Below are 18,038 nucleotides of genomic sequence, written 5' to 3'. Positions count from 1 at the left end.
TGAGGGAAGTGTGGGCCTGGAGTGTGAGGGAGGTGTGGACCTGGAGTGTGAGGGAGGTGTGGACCTGGAGTGTGAGGGAAGTGTGGGCCTGGAGTGTGAGGGAGGCGTGGAACAGCTTCAGAAATGATGCATGATGATGAGACGCTGATCAGATGTGTCGGGAGGTGAGGTGAGACGAGTGGGAACAATCTGAGGCGAGAGAAAGATGTATGGAAGACTAGGACAGAGAATAAGTGGGAGGTGTAGGATTAGCATAGAAAGGAACGAAAACAGCGACAGACCATTGTGTCCTCTCGAGGCCCCTGGTGATGGTAGGTGAGAGATAAGAAGCACAAAGCACAGTGTGTAGTGAGCAGAGACACAAGGAGATGACTTAAGGAGAAGTGCGCCTAAGTACTGGGGTGTACATAATGTCAGTCCAAGACGTGGGAAGATTTAATTTGTCTCGTGTGTGTCTTTAACGTATTCTCACTTGCAACAACTCGAGCTGGTAAATCAATCAACATGTTAATAATCCTTTTGACAATAATACTTTGCTCATTCAAAGTAAAACTTTTCCTGCTAGTTACGTATCTCTATTGTTGAAATGACACTAATTTCGTCTGCAATAGCTACTGTGGGTCAGGACTGTCGCAGTCTTTGAGAGCGTTGAATCCCTGTATCAAATCACCGCTTAACGTCCTTCTTTGTACCACAAATAAGTTTGAATTGTCAACATTACTGAGCCTTTCTCATGCTATGTCCATATTTGTTTTCGTTGACAAAAACATGCCAGCTTATCCTCTCAAAAGCAGAGCAAAGATCATTAAGATTTGCTTGTCTAAAGTCCATTTCATCCACGAGCGTCGTGTTGACCTACAGTACAAGAATGACTTGAAGGCGCACAAAGTGTAACTCGTCAGTGGTAACTTTGTAACAAAGTCTTCTCTAAACCATGGCATTACCGACCAAATCCTCGTCTGTTGCTGAGAGTGAGTCTGGTTTATTCAAGACGCGAGCGAGTAGGCTTTTCAGTGTATTGTACTGGGACGTTATCAAATAAGTTAACGTCGAGGTTACTATACCGGGAGCTACTGGGTGGGGTGGGTATTCTCTCCACTTCCATGCTGGCGTGTTCAGATACCATAACCGAAACGTGTTCATTAAGCATTTTCTGGCAAACTGATCTTAAAGTCTTTCATCTGTTTGTTAAGACTGTGATATGTGTGTGTGTGTGTGTGTGAGTGTGTGTGTGTGTGTGTGTGTGTATGTGGGGGGGGGATGGAGCAGACTATTCATACTGTGTTCCTTCGAAAATTATCTTCCATTTTCCACAAAACTGAAGGAGTAGATATAAATGACAATCACCATTTTTTTTTTCAGCATAGATTAAATGTTATCTAAGACTATCAACAAAACATCAAGACATGTGGGGAAGTCTAGGTAAGATGTGTGGAGAGGTATAGATAAGATCGTTGGGCAAGAGTAGGTAAGGAGTGTGGGGAGGTTTAGGTAAGTTGCGTGGAGAGGTTTAGGTGGAGTGTGGGGAGGTTTAGGTAAGGTCTGTGGGGAGTTATAGGCAAGGAGTGTGGGGAGGTTTAGGTAAGTTGTGTGGGGAGGTGGAGACAAGGAGTGTGGGGAGGTGTAGGTAATGTGTGTGAGGAGGTGTGGGGTAGATAGGTACAGAAGTGTAAAACTAAGACATGTTAATGACAGGTTAGTTAGATGTATAGTGAAGTGTGAGGGAGATGTGTGGAGAGATGTGTGAAGGTGTGAGACAGATATGTAGGAGAAGTGTGTAAGGAGGTGGGGAACGGGATGTGTGTCGCGTGAGGAAAATAATGTGTAATGAAGGACATGTGAGAGGAAGTGTGGAAATGGTGCGGAGGGTGGGTTAAGGTGTGCATTCTAAGGTGTGGGAGCTTTGTGTGAAGAATACTGGGACAGGTAGGTATGTCTAAAGGTCTGAGAGAGAGAGAGAGAGAGAGAGAGAGAGAGAGAGAGAGAGAGAGAGAGAGAGAGAGAGAGAGAGAGAGAGAGAGAGTGTGTGTACGAGCAGGAATTCAGGAGGTACGTGAGCTGAGGTACGTAAGCTGCTGTCTGAAAATGATATGAAAGGTGAGGAACACAGATGTTTCGAGTAATGTCGACATTTGTGTGTGGGAAGCTTCAGGAGAGGTGGATGTTGGGATGTGGAATAAAGGTGTGTGTGTGTGTGTGTGTGTGTGTGTGTGTGTGTGTGCTGTGAGATGTAAGAAATGTGTGTGGCGAGGTGTGTGTGTGACAGGTGTGCGAGGAAGTTCGGCTCAGGTGAGTTGACAGTTGTGGGCGAGATGTGCTGAGACGTGCGACACATGCGAGTCGGCAAGCATGGGACAGGTGTTTAGGGAAGAACAAAACAATCGAGATAAAACAGGTATTTTTTTTTTTTTTGGGGGGGGGACTATTCAATAGACCGAGTCGATAGAACGGGAACAGATGTTTGGGGAAGGAGGGAATCATTAAGTTGAGATCAGTGGTACAGGTGGACCGTCGTCATTCAAAACGCCCAACAATGAACACTGACAACCACCGTGTGTATCAATATTTGTGTACAGACAGATGTAACGAGGCTCATCACAACTTGTGAACACCTCTGTTGGCCGTAATAGCCAACCGCGGTGTTCGACAATTTCTGTTCAACGAATTTTCTATTTTCTTATGACGTCTTCAGCAATTCTCTCTCTCTCTCTCTCTCTCTCTCTCTCTCTCTCTCTCTCTCTCTCTCTCTCTCTCTCTGTCTCTCTCTCCGCCCCATTTCTTTTTTCGACTCCTTCCCTAATAACTCAGTAATCATTTATCGCAGCCGCAGAGACGTGATGCACTCGACCTATAACCCAACGGTGTACCCCAACTTAACCTCCCATTTTTCTTCTCCAGTCATCGCATCTACAACTCTGAACACCCACATCAGAGGGGGAGCCAAGGGTATTTCTACAGCTGGGGTGAGTAAATCATTCATCTGATATCGGCACTGGCAGTCAACGGTAGAGAAAGGAGACCCCCTGGTTCTCCTTGACGGACGGTCTTACCCTCAAAGATCGGAACCAACATCCAACCATGTCCCACCTATTGTTGTCTCTGCCATAGTCTGTGTACGAGTGAACAATAGTCTCTTATATGTAAAAGAGGTTTCCTCATTTCGAGGACTCGGTCTCTCTTTAAAAAGTCCCTCATACACGGACGGTCGTGATACCTGATCACATCAGCTTCGTCCTGCGCTGCGCCACATGAGAACGCAGCCACAATCGTTTGTTTTTGAAAGACTCGCGTCTCCTCGACAGCGCCTTCAGCCTTGACACATGTAGCACTCTGCAACGTTGCTGTGTGCAGTACCATCATGTGACGCTAAAGTAACTAGACGTAGAACCTGGTGGTATCATTCCTTGAAAAAATCTAGCTCCGGTTCCTTATCCTCAACGATGACAAATCCTGTGTTAGGATAAACTAAAAGTTTTACAAGAACAAGAAAATGTCTAAGAGTACAAAGCTCTGAAATCTTTTTTCGTCCTGACCCTTAAGCCAGAGGAAAACATAACTTAAAACAGATGTTTCGAATGGTGTTGACAACAATGTCAAAGTTATCTTTCAGGAGTTTTAGAAAAATGTTGAAATAAAACAGGGAGGATTTCCGATATACTTATTTGGTAGGAATATCTCGCAATCAAACTGCTTTGTATTACTAACATAAGCTTAGACGTAACATAGTGTCTATAGGTGAAGACAGACACCGGCGAAATGAAGAATTAGAGTAAAATTTCAAGTATTATGAAACGGAATAGAAAACTTGTATGAAAACCATACGGACAGAAATATATGGAGGAGTTAATATTCGTATAACGATCTAGAAAATGGGAGCAGATACCTGGTTACCTTACATACAAACAGAAAGAATTTCATGCACTAAAAGATGTCAGTTTTTAATAGATAGTAAGTGTGTTTAAAATCGCATCCTGGGCGTGCACGGTCACACACTGAGTCTCAACTGGAACATGACGGATCATAGAGTAATGAATGCTACCAACTTCATCCTTAACTACAGAGTTGTCTAAAACGCAAAGCAAATAAAAAAAAAATGACAAAACTATCACAAAAAACCCAAAATTGAAAGACGATTATGAAAACAAGATATTTTTTGTGGTGATGGCAAATTATCTTCGGAGTTAAAAGCCAAAAGAAAAAAAAATCCAAAAATCTTGAAAGCAATTATGAACTCTTTAACTAGCAAGAACGTCACATGCTGGTCTGGGTTACTGTACATTTTGTAAAGAAAAACTATATTCCTATATTTGATTTGGGTATGTGACCATAGCTGTTCAATCTGTTTATGGATGGTGTGGTGAGGAAAGTGAATGTGCTCGGGAGGTGTGGGGAAACTCGGAGGTGCGTCAGTTACTGTTTGCTGATGACACGGCGCTGGTGGCAGATTCGAGTGAGAAACTGCAAAATCAGTTTTGGGTCTGGGAGAGTGCATGAAGGAAAATGTTGAGAGTAAATGTTGATAAAAACAAGGTTTAAGGCTTGACGCTGGAGAGAGACGGGTTGGTTGAAATGCTAGTTCGAATACAGAGTACTTGGAATAAGTGTAGTTTAGTGAATACGGCAGTAAATGGAAGCAAGTCACGAGGTTGGTTGAGGTGAATGTATTTGGAACATCGAGGAATGTGTTTAAAAGAGTTTACTATGTATGGATGCGAGGCATGGGCTCTAGATGAGAATGTACAGAGGAGGATGGATGTGTTGAAAATAGAATATTTGGATACATTATGTGGTGGGAGTTGAATGATCACGAAATGATAGGGTAAGAGAAAGAGCGGTGATAAGAAAGGTATGGTTGAGAGAGCTGAAGCTGAAATGGTTTGAACATGAGAAGAGAATGAGTGAGGGAAGGTGGATAAAGATCATAGATGTGTATGAGGTGGTGGGGACAAGGAGAAGAGACAGTTCAATTCGGAGATAGATGGATGGAGTGAAAAAGGTTTTGAGTGCTCGAAGCCTGATGTACAGAGGGGAAGGGATAGAGTGCATTGGAGTGATGTGGTGTACAGGGGGCGACTTGCTCTCAATGGAATGAACCAGGGCTTCTGAAGCGTCACCGTGGAAAGGTCTGTGGAGCCTGGCTGTAGGTAGGGAGCTGTGGGGCCTGGGTGTAGATAGGGAGCTGTGGGGCCTGGCTGTAGATAGGGAGCTGTGGGGCCTGGCTGTAGATAGGGAGCTGTGGGGCCTGGCTGTAGATAGGGAGCTGTAGGGCCTGACTGTAGATAGGGAGATGTGGGGCCTGGCTGTAGATAGGGAGCTGTGGGGCCTGGCTGTAGATAGGGAGCTGTTGGGCCTGGCTGTAGATAGGGAGCTGTGGGGCCTGGCTGTGGTCTGTGGGGCCTGGCTGTAGATAGGGAGCTGTGGGGCCTGGCTGTGGTCTGTGGGGCCTGGCTGTAGATAGGGAGCTGTGGGGCCTGCCTGTGGTCTGTGGGGCCTGGCTGTAGATAGGGAGCTGTGGTTTCGGTGCATTACACATTATACCTGGAGTAAGGGAAAGCGGATCCTACCTCCGCATTCCCTGCTTGTTGTCGAAGGAGACTAAACGGGGCGGAGGTGGGAGGCTGGAACCTCCCACCCTTCTTCATGTACTTCAACTTCTACAACAAAAGAGAATACACACACACACACACACACACACATATATATATATATATATATATATATATATATATATATATATATATATATTTTTTTTTTTTTTTTTTTGCTTTGTCGCTGTCTCCCGCGTTTGCGAGGTAGCGCAAGGAAACAGACGAAAGAAATGGCCTAACCCACCCCCATACACATGTATATACATACGTCCACATACGCAAAATATACATACCTACACAGCTTTCCATGAATTACCCCAGACGCTTCACATGCCCTGATTCAATCCACTGACAGCACGTCAACCCCGGTATACCACATCGATCCAATTCACTCTATTCCTTGCCCTCCTTTCACCCTCCTGCATGTTCAGGCCCCGTTCACACAAAATCTTTTTCACTCCATCTTTCCACCTCCAATTTGGTCTCCCACTTCTCCTCGTTCCCTCCACCTCCGACACATATATCCTCTTGGTCAATCTTTCCTCACTCATTCTCTCCATGTGCCCAAACCATTTCAAAACACCCTCTTCTGCTCTCTCAACCACGCTCTTTTTATTTCCACACATCTCTCTTACCCTTACGTTACTTACTCGATCAAACCACCTCACACCACACATTGTCCTCAAACATCTCATTTCCAGCACATCCATCCTCCTGCGCACAACTCTATCCATAGCCCACGCCTCGCAACCATACAACATTGTTGGAACCACTATTCCTTCAAACATACCCATTTTTGCTTTCCGAGATAATGTTCTCGACTTCCACACATTCTTCAAGGCTCCCAGGATTTTCGCCCCCTTCCCCACCCTATGATCCACTTCCGCTTCCATGGTTCCATCCGCTGCCAGATCCACTCCCAGATATCTAAAACACTTTACTTCCTCCAGGTTTTCTCCATTCAAACTTACCTCGCAATTGACTTGACCCTCAACCCTACTGTACCTAATAACCTTGCTCTTATTCACATTTACTCTTAACTTTCTTCTTTCACACACTTTACCAAACTCAGTCACCAGCTTCTGCAGTTTCTCACATGAATCAGCCACCAGCGCTGTATCATCAGCGAACAACAACTGACTCACTTCCCAAGCTCTCTCATCCCCAACAGACTTCATACTTGCCCCTCTTTCCAAAACTCTTGCATTCACCTCCATAACAACCCCATCCATAAACAAATTAAACAACCATGGAGACATCACACACCCCTGCCGCAAACCTACATTCACTGAGAACCAATCACTTTCCTCTCTTCCTACACGTACACATGCCTTACATCCTCGATAAAAACTTTTCACTGCTTCTAACAACTTGCCTCCCACACCATATATTCTTAATACCTTCCACAGAGCATCTCTATCAACTCTATCATATGCCTTCTCCAGATCCATAAATGCTACATACAAATCCATTTGCTTTTCTAAGTATTTCTCACATACATTCTTCAAAGCAAACACCTGATCCACACATCCTCTACCACTTCTGAAACCACACTGCTCTTCCCCAATCTGATGCTATATATATATATATATATATATATATATATATATATATATATATATATATATATATATATATATATATCTTTTTTTTATTATTATACTTTTTCGCTGTCACCAGCGTTAGCAAGGTAGCGCAAGGAAACAGACGAAAGAATGGCACAACCCACCCACATACATATGTACATACATACACGTCCACACACGCACATATACATACCTATACATCTCAACATATACATATATATATACACAAACAGACATATACATATATGCACATGTACATAATTCATACTGTCTGCCCTTATTCACTCCCGTCGCCATCCCGCCACACATGAAATGACTACCCCCTCCCCCTGCATGTGCACGAGGTAGCACTTGGAAAAGACAACAAAGGCCACATTCGTTCACACTCAGTCTCTACCTGCCATGTATAATGCACCGAAACCAGAGCTCCTTTTCCACATCTAGGCCCCAAAAACTTTCCATGGTTTATCCCAGACGCTTCACATGCCCTGGTTCAATCCATTGACAGCACGTCGATCCCGGTAAACCACATCGTTCCAATTCACTCTATTCCTTGCTCGCCTTTCACATTCCTGCATGTTCAGGCCCCGATCACTCAAAATCTTTTTCACTCCATCTTTCCACCTAAAATTTGGTCTCCCGCTTCTCGTTCCCTCCACCTCTGACACATATATCCTCTTTGGCAATCTTTCCTCGCTCATTCTCTCCATGTGACCAAACCATTTCAAAACACCCTCTTCTGCTCTCTCAACCACACTCTTTTTATTACCACACATCTCTCTTACCCTTTCATTTCTTACTCGATCAAACCACCTCACACCACGTATTGTCCTCAAACATCTCATTTCCAGCACATCTACCTTCCTCCGCACAACTCTATCTATAGCCCATGCCTGGCAACCATATAACATTGTCGGAACCACTATTCCTTCAAACATACCCATTTTTCCTTTCCGAGACAACGTTCTCGCCTTCTACACATTTTTCAACGCTCCCAGAACTTTCACCCCCTCCCCTACCCTATAACTCACTTCCGCTTCCAAAGCTCCATCCGCTGCTAAATCCACTCCCAGATATCTAAAACACCTCACTTCCAGCAGTTTTTCTCCATTCAAACTTACCTCCCAATTGACTTGTCCCTCAACTCTACTGTACCTAATAACCTTGCTCTTATTCACATTTACTCTAAGCTTTCCTCTTTCACACACTTTACCAAACTCAGCCACCAGCTTCTGCAGTTTCTCACCCGAATCAGCCACCAGCGCTGTATCATCAGCAAACAACAACTGACTCACTTCCCAAGCTCTCTCATCCACAACAGACTGCATACTTGCCCCTCTTTCCAAAACTTTTGCATTCACCTCCCTAACAACCCCATCCATAAACAAATTAAACAACCATGGAGACATCACACACCCCTACCGCAAACCTACACTTACCGAAAACCAATCACTTTCCTCTCTTCCTACACGTACATATGCCTTACATCCTCGATAAAAATTTTTTAATGCTTCTAACAACTTGCCTCCCACATCATATATTCTTAATACCTTCCACAGATCATCTCTATCAACTCTATCATATGCCTTCTCCAGATCCATAAATGCCACATACAAATCCATTTGTTTTTCTAAGTATTTCTCACATACATTCTTCAGAGCAAACTCCTGATCCACACATCCTCTACCACTTCTGAAACCACACTGCGTTCCCCAATCTGATGCTCTGCACCTGCCCTCACCTTCTCAATCAATACCCTCCCATATAATTTACCAGGAATACTCAACAAACTTATACCTCTGTAATTTGAAAATTCACTTTTATCCCCTTTGCCTTTGTACAATGGCACTATGCAAGCATTCCGCCAATCCTCAGGCACTTCACCATGAGTCATACATACATTAAATAACCTTACCAACCAGTCAACAACACAATCAACCCTTTTTGTTTAAATTCCACTGCAATATATATATATATATATATATATATATATATATATATATATATATATATATATATATATATATACTATTCACCATTTCCCGCGTTAGCGAGGCAGCGTTAAGAACAGAGGACTGAGCCTTTGAGGAAATATCCTCACTTGGCCCCCTCCTCTGTTCCTTCTTTTGGAAAACTAAAAACAAGAGGGGAGGATTTCTAGCTCCCCGCTCCCTTCCCTTTTAGTCGCCTTCTACGACACGCAGGGAATACGTGGGAAGCATTCTTTCTCCCCTATCCCTAAGAATATATATGTATAGGTGTTCCCGAATTCTGCCTGATCGAGGTTATAACACGAGTGAAAAGTCCTGCCACAGAATTTCTCATCTCAAATTGGTTTACATTTCCCTGCTACTGGAAGTAGCGCAATCTTGAGGTTAAAGAGCCTTCAGAAGGGATTTGAGTAACACTCGGATTCTTCCATACAAATTGATCCTAAGGTAATTATAACTAAAATAACACTAAATATATATATATATATATATATATATATATATATATATATATATATATATATATATATATGCTTCAAATGTTACATTGATCACACATGTCAACCATCCCCCTGTTACCATCAACGCCTAATCTACTGTGCACCTGATACAATCTCTTTTACTATGTGCCTGATACCATCACTCGCTCTGATCTGCCCCTGATATCACCACCTACTCTACTCCGCATGCGCCGTCATCACCTTTACTGATTTCATCACTACCTCACTCGCAGGATAGAACAAAGGCCCTCGTCGCGCCGGACAGTGACCGGGACCTCATGTGTGTCGGCTACCACAGGTGCCCCATCCCATTTTATTATTATATATCGAGTACAAACATCACACAGCCGCGCCTACAGGTGTGTGTGTGTGTGTGTGTGTGTGTGTGTGTGTATAATTACCTATTTGTACTGTACGATGGGCGGGGAGGGAGGGGTAGTTTAACACTCACGGATGTGTAAGGTGTGGGCTGCATGTGTATGTTTTTGTATACTGTATGTGTGTATTTGTCTCTATATCTTTGTATGTACTTGAGCGAGACGATTCATTTTTTCGCTTGTATTCGAGTAGTCTGACATTCTCTTTAGAGGTCAAAACCTGATTTTCCCCACGTAGAACAACATTTTCATTTGGTTCATCATCTCAAAATGTTTTCGTCTACTTTTACCAGTGTCTGGTCAGTCACTTCACAGTTTCACATGCTTCCGTAATCCCAACCTGTTGAACTCAATAGCTTTCTCCGCCGCTTTTCTTCTCCACACTCCCATCACTTGTATACAGTGTGTGTGTGTGTGTGTGTGTAAGTCTGTATGCTCCACCTCTTCTGTCTCCTTCCTCCCAGCAGCAGCAGCAGCACGGCTATGGCTCGTCTGGTCACGATGGACTCACGCATGGCAAACCACCTCGGGTGTGGCCACCTCCCTCCTCCTGGGGCCCACAACCACCAGCGAAGCGGGGACCGAGGCAGGGATGTTCCTCCTGGGGTTGAATGGTAAGGTTGTACCATGATGTGCTTATCCCCCCCCCACTGTTACACTAAAACTCCGCAGGGGATGATGTGAGGAGCACACAGCCGAGTCACCAGTGCCCACCTGGAGGGGTTCAGCTCATCAGCGAAATCCTCAGGTCGAGATCGCATGGAAGATCCCCCTGAGACCAGAGCGTTACAGCCGTAGTATTTTCCTGGTAAGTTGATTTATGGCCTGTATCATGCCGTCCCTAGCAAAGTGGGTAGGGGCGTAACATGAGGTGCGGACGTAGGAAGCGTTTCACGGGAGAGTGAATGGCAGGTTCAGTACTGGATATAGACAGAGGTGTGTTGGACTGTCAAGTATCAAGGGTTGGTGAGGTCAGTCAGCGATGAAGCTGTGGTCAGTCAAGTCAAGAACTAGTCAGTGGTGGATCAGTAATGGGTCAGTGTGAAGCGGGTCAGTAAGAGATGATTAAGTCGGTGGCTGAGCCAGTCAGTGGGAGGCCAACGATCGAATCAGTCAGGAATCTGTGATTTGGTGTCGCGTTTTTCAAAAGTCAATCAGTTGGAAATGGGCCGATGGTAGATCAGTCACAGATGAGTCAGCAGTCAGGCAAGTCTTGAGTCAGTCAGTTTTTGTTGGGAGGGGAGTGAGGGTTAACCTAGTCATGGTCGTGGGTCCTGGCCACTGGCCTAGCCCGTGACGCGGCTGGGGTCTCAAGCTGAACAGCCGTAGAGAATTGATGAAGGTCCTCCACCGCCATCGACACCACACCACACCACACCACACCGTACCCTCTCTACTCATGTTGACTCACCGCGTCTGTCTTGTAACCTCTACACTCCGAAGTGCTTGAAGATGGAGGCGGGAATATACATATTGTTGTGTCTAATACCTTCCACGAGTCCTAGAATTTGGTCTGCCCACTTCTCACTCCCTTGCTTCACCTGAGCAAAGTTCTTTGGAAGTTTCCGACTGGTCGGGTCATCATTGTCACCCAATCGGGTCGTCTGAGGTCAGGTCAGGCGTCAGAGGAATGCCGATCCGTCCATCTCCGCGATAATTGCCAGTGTTCGGTAGATAATTGCTGCCTCTAAACGACTCGCTGATCCCCAACCTGGGCCTGGTTTAGTAACGCTCAGGTTAAATGGGTAGTTCTGCCGCCTGTACTGAGTCTCTCAACCCTTTGTTTGGTCGGGTTCACGCGCACTTGCTAAGCTGCCTTCATCCCTTCACTCCAAACATTAAGGATGGAGAATATTTATGGGTCTTCACACGATGATTTACAACACTTGTGAAGCTGTAGTGTGTGGGCCAGGATGGTTCAGGTCAGGTCAAGACGAAACTGATTTCGTAATTCAGGTTTCAAGAAACTAAAGTTCATACTTGTGTATATCTATCTATCTATCTATCTATCTATCTATCTATCTATCTATATATATATATATATATATATATATATATATATATATATATATATATATATATGGGAGCGGGGGTCTGGAAATCCTCCCCTCTCATTTTTTTTTCCAAAAGAAGGAACAGAGAAGGGGGCCAGGTGAGGATATTCCCTCAAACGCCCAGTCCTCTGTTCTTAACGCTACCTCGCTAATGCGGAAAATGGCGAGTAGTATGAAAAGAAAAGAAATATATATATATATATATATATGTGTGTGTGTGTGTGTGTGTGTGTGTGTGTGTGTGTGTGTAATTAATTACCTGAACTACACGAGAAGGGAGTTTTACCTTGGTGGGACCCCACCTTCTGAACATTCTCTACTATCAATACAACTTAACTTTATGTATGCTGTCACCATCCACAATGTCCTCAGTCATTCTATTTGTCCACCACTCATACACTACCAAACTTCATCTTGACATCTTTTTCAAGAGGTTTCTTGCTTGGTTTCGTGTTATGTCTCCTACTTCTCTCGAAGAACTGTTCACTGACCATGTCATCGACTTTGTTTAAAAACTCAAAAGGATGTGATCAGGTCGCCCGTCACTCTTCTCTCTTCCAATGTGGGCAAGTTCACAGCATCTAGGCCTTCCCCATAATTCACTTCTCTCAATTCTGGTACCATGTTTGTTGCCCTCCTCTCGACCTTCTCTGTTAGCTCTTTGTGGCTCTTTAGATGAGGTGACAAAACTTGTAAAGCATTTTCCAGTTTTGGCCTTATGTAGAATGATTACACACACACACACACACACACACACACACACACACACACACACACACACATACATATATGCTGAACGTGTGTGTTTGCTTAGATGATCTATATGTTTTATTTTCAGAAATCTATATAGTCATTCCTCCAGAAAGACATTTTCCTATTACTCCTTATTTTCAGTCAGCTCTGTTTTCGTTTTCTTTATACTTAACGTGTACATTTTCCAACTTAATCTCTTCCATTTTCTGAGCTTTTCACAGGCTTTGTACTCCATTTTTCCTTTTTATCCTTTTGATCAATTTTCTCTTATAGCTCACAGCATCTATCTAATCTAATCCTCTTCCACTACTTCATTCTTATACACTTCAGTAGTTCATTTCTTCTTTCAGTCTATTTCTCCACATTCTTTTATGATCGTCGGTCGCTTTTCTGATTTCTATAACTCCTCCTTTTGGTACTTTTTATTTCTCTCTCGTCAGTCACCTTTCTAAATTCTTCCTTATCATCATACCTTACATCTTTCCTACGTCTTCATTCTGTAGGGTTTGTACCCGCTTCCTCGCCGTCGTACAGAAGTGGGTCCTGACGTGCGTGGAGAATTAATAGTCCGGCCTGACACTCGTGATTGGCTCCACGCTGAGCACCCGTTTGCCTGAGAAGGGGGGCATGGTGGTGGTGGTGGTGGTGTGTGTGTGTGTGTGGGGGGGACAGGGACACACTGATGGGCTGCGACGGAATGAAGGGCCGAGAAAGGGGGACTGATGGCTGCCTACTCTGTGAAGGGGAGAGAAGAGAGAGAGAGAGTAGGTAGGAGGAAAAGTTGGAATACTGTACGTATTATATGTCTTTAAAGAGACTTATTCATTGACAATCAGGATCCATAAGGTATCTACAGAATGGTGTTGTATATGTGATATCAGTCTAAACTCTGACCCTCCTTGACGATAGTTTGTTATCATGTTCTACATCTGTACAGTCGAGTGTACACGGAGTCCCCGCCCGCTGAACGTATGGGTTAAGGTCCCCTGACGGATCCCCATTACCTTCCTCATGTTATGATCCCCATCTTGACTGACCCCCATGACCTTCCTCATGTCATGATCCCATGACCTTCGTCAAGTGCTGCATCACTTGGTCAAGTCTGGTGCTGGTTTTTTAAGGTATGAGGGAAAGCTAAAGAAAAGCGATCTGATGAGGAGAGAAGAGGTGCCGGAGTGGGTGGGACAACAGGTGAATTTCTCAAGAAAAGTGACAGTTTTGTTGATTGGTTGGTTATGATAAGCATTGCATGCACAGCTTAAGGTGAGGGACTGAGAATTGGAGGAATGCCTGCCTAGTACCACTGTATAAAGGTAAAATGGGAAAAAGTGAATATTTCAATTACATAGGTAGAGTTTCCTCAGTATACACGGTAAGGTGTATGGAAGAGGAGTGATGGAGAGAGTGGTGGCGCGAACAGAGCATCAGACTGGGGAGGAGCAAGGTGGCTGCAGGTGCACTAGAGGGGATGTGGATCAGATGTTTGCTATGAAGAATCTGTGTGACAAATACGTGCGAAGAAGAGAGGAAGGATTTGTGTGATTATGACATATATGAATCTGGAGAAAGCCTATGATTGGAGTGAAGGAGATGCTTTCAGGAAAGTGTTACGAATATATGAAGTGTGTGTGTGTGTGTGTGTGTGTGTGTGTGTGTGTGTGTGTGTGTGTGTGTGAGATCCTCAAACACTTCCACATATCTTGACCAATCAGCACCAAACAGTGACGTAAGATGACACAAAGAAGGTCATGTGTGGGAAATGGAACCTGCCCAAGGAGGATGTCACCCATCTTCTGTTCATGTGTCCTTTTTGCGGATCCACAATTCTTGTCCAATCAGAATCAAACAAATGACAACATTGCAGATTATAGGTCATGACTTGGGGAACAAATTTTTCCCTGTGGGGCGGGGTGGCGCCGAGAATGGATGAAAGCAAGAAAGTATGAATATGTCAGTGTAATTGTATGTATATGTGTGTATGTTGATAAGTATATGTATGTATATGAGTGGATGAATCTTCCTTCGTCTGTTTCCTGGCACTATCTCGCTGAAACGGAAAACGGCAATCAATTACAATAATTATTTTATTTATATTTATTATACTTTGTCGCTGTCTCCCGCGTTCGCGAGGTAGCGCAAGGAAACAGACGAAAGAAATGCCCCCCCCCCATACACATGTATATACATACGTCCACACACGCAAATATACATACCTACACAGCTTTCCATGGTTTACCCCAGACGCTTCACATGCCTTGATTCAATCCACTGACAGCACGTCAACCCCAGTATACCACATCGCTCCAATTCACTCTATTCCTTGCCCTCCTTTCACCCTCCTGCATGTTCAGGCCCCGATCACACAAAATCTTTTTCACTCCATCTTTCCACCTCCAATTTGGTCTCCCTCTTCTCCTCGTTCCCTCCACCTCCGACACATATATCCTCTTGGTCAATCTTTCCTCACTCATTCTCTCCATGTGCCCAAACCACTTCAAAACACCCTCTTCTGCTCTCTCAACCACGCTCTTTTTATTTCCACACATCTCTCTTACCCTTACGTTACTCACTCGATCAAACCACCTCACACCACACATTGTCCTCAAACATCTCATTTCCAGCACATCCATCCTCCTGCGCACAACTCTATCCATAGCCCACGCCTCGCAACCATACAACATTGTTGGAACCACTATTCCTTCAAACATACCCATTTTTGCTTTCCGAGATAATGTTCTCGACTTCCACACATTCTTCAAGGCCCCCAGAATTTTCGCCCCCTCCCCCACCCTATGATCCACTTCCGCTTCCATGGTTCCATCCGCTGCCAGATCCACTCCCAGATATCTAAAACACTTCACTTCCTCCAGTTTTTCTCCATTCAAACTCACCTCCCAATTGACTTGACCCTCAACCCTACTGTACCTAATAACCTTGCTCTTATTCACATTTACTCTTAACTTTCTTCTTCCACACACTTTACCAGACTCAGTCACCAGCTTCTGCAGTTTCTCACATGAATCAGCCACCAGCGCTGTATCATCAGCGAACAACAACTGACTCACTTCCCAAGCTCTCTCATCCCCAACAGACTTCATACTTGCCCCTCTTTCCAAAACTCTTGCATTTACCTCCCTAACAACCCCATCCATAAACAAATTAAACAACCATGGAGACATCACACACCCCTGCCGTAAACCTACATTCACTGAGAAACCAATCACTTTCCTCTCTTCCTACACGTACACATGCCTTACATCCTCGATAAAAACTTTTCACTGCTTCTAACAACTTTCCTCCCACACCATATATTCTTAATACCTTCCACAGAGCATCTCTATCAACTCTATCATATGCCTTCTCCAGATCCATAAAAGCTACATACAAATCCATTTGCTTTTCTAAGTATTTCTCACATACATTCTTCAAAGCAAACACCTGATCCACACATCCTCTACCACTTCTGAAACCACACTGCTCTTCCCCATTAATATATATATATATATATATATATATATATATATATATATATATATATATATATATATATATATATATATATATATATATATTCAGTAATACATATATTGGATATTCCTGTCTGCAGTCTGCGTGTTACAGATGAATGGATGTTCCATTTTTGCCACAGCTGTACACACATGATGACCTGTAATGTCCTGTTATAAACGTGAAACACCGAAACACCTGTTGCTTGCTTCACTCAGTGCGCAGGTGCTGAAGTGTGCAGAAAATAATGACCTATCTCGGTTGATTCCTTCCTCATTTCTGATACAGTGAACTCGTTTTTTTTTTTTTTTTCATTAATCTTAAACAAGAGGAACAAGGAAGGGGACAAGGAGGATTGAGGAGACCGAGGATGGGATGAAGGAATGAAACGAAAGACGATACACACACACACAGATATATATATATATATATATATATATATATATATATATATATATATATATATATATATATATATATATATTCGTTTAATATCTTCTCGCAAAGATTTTTCTTTCCCCAGCGTCGGCAACAACAAGATAACTTCATTTGGTTGAACACGATAAAAACTGGTGAACCTTGGGTCCAGACGAGACTTCGACTCCTCCTCACGGCCAGACAGTACTGAGCTACGAGGACACACACGACCCGTGTTCTCTCGAGACTACGAGGACGCCAGAGCGGAGCATTAAGGAGTCATTATGAGCCATAACTGCCACACACTGTTCAGAAGCCATAAAGTCGTAAATTGGGATGAATTATGGCCATTTTATGAGTGTGGGGCTCCATCATGGGTTCTCATGGGTCCTCCCTGCCCTAGCTGATGGTTGGTGTCAGCATGCACACACCAGTGTGGTGTCAGCATGCATACACCGGTGTGGTGTCAGCATACACACACCGGTGGGGTGTAAGCATGCACACACCGGTTTGGTGTCAGCATGCACACACCGGTGTGGCGTCAGCATGCACACGCCGGTGTGGTGTCAGCATGCACATGCCGTTGTGGCGTCAGCATGCACACGCCGTTGTGGTGTCAGCATGCACACACCGGTGGGGTGTCAGGCGTTCATATATGAGGCTGTTCTGTTCTGACATGGTCTCGACGTCCAAGGGACTGGATGACATTTTCCACCTGTTGCACTGCACTGGAGCAGCTTGTCCCTCCTGTTATCTCCAGCTGAGGAAAGTCACATCTCCCACTGGTCACGTTCATCCTGGTATTACCACTGCCACTATCATTGCAGCTTCCCCTGATGACTGTACCAGAAGAGACGGATAACGTGACTTGTCGTTATCAGGTCTGTTATCGCTCGTGTTGCGACCCTTGCCTTCCTACGTATGGCTACTGGTCTTGCCTCCTGCCTTTATAGCTAAGTTACTAAGAAATTTCCTCAAGAAGTTACGCTCTGTCTGAGTTTCCCATTTTTTTTTTTTACCAATCTCCATTCTCTGTAGTTACGAAAACCGTTGCAGGGTTACAAATAATGTTAATAATGATAACAATGATAATGATAATGGGCTATAGATAGGGTTTGTACGGAGGTGGGTAAATGTGTTCGAAATGAGATGTTTGAGGACAATATGTGGTGTGAGATGGTTTGATCGAGTAAGTAATGAAAGGGTAAGAGAGATGTGTGGTAATAAAAAGAGTGTGGTTGAGAGAGCAGAAGAGGGCGTATTAA

Source organism: Panulirus ornatus, chromosome 37, assembly GCF_036320965.1.
Source record: "Panulirus ornatus isolate Po-2019 chromosome 37, ASM3632096v1, whole genome shotgun sequence".
Taxonomy (NCBI): Eukaryota; Metazoa; Arthropoda; class Malacostraca; order Decapoda; family Palinuridae; genus Panulirus; species Panulirus ornatus.
The sequence above is the reverse complement of the archived record's forward strand: the minus strand, read 5'-3'. Positions refer to the sequence as shown.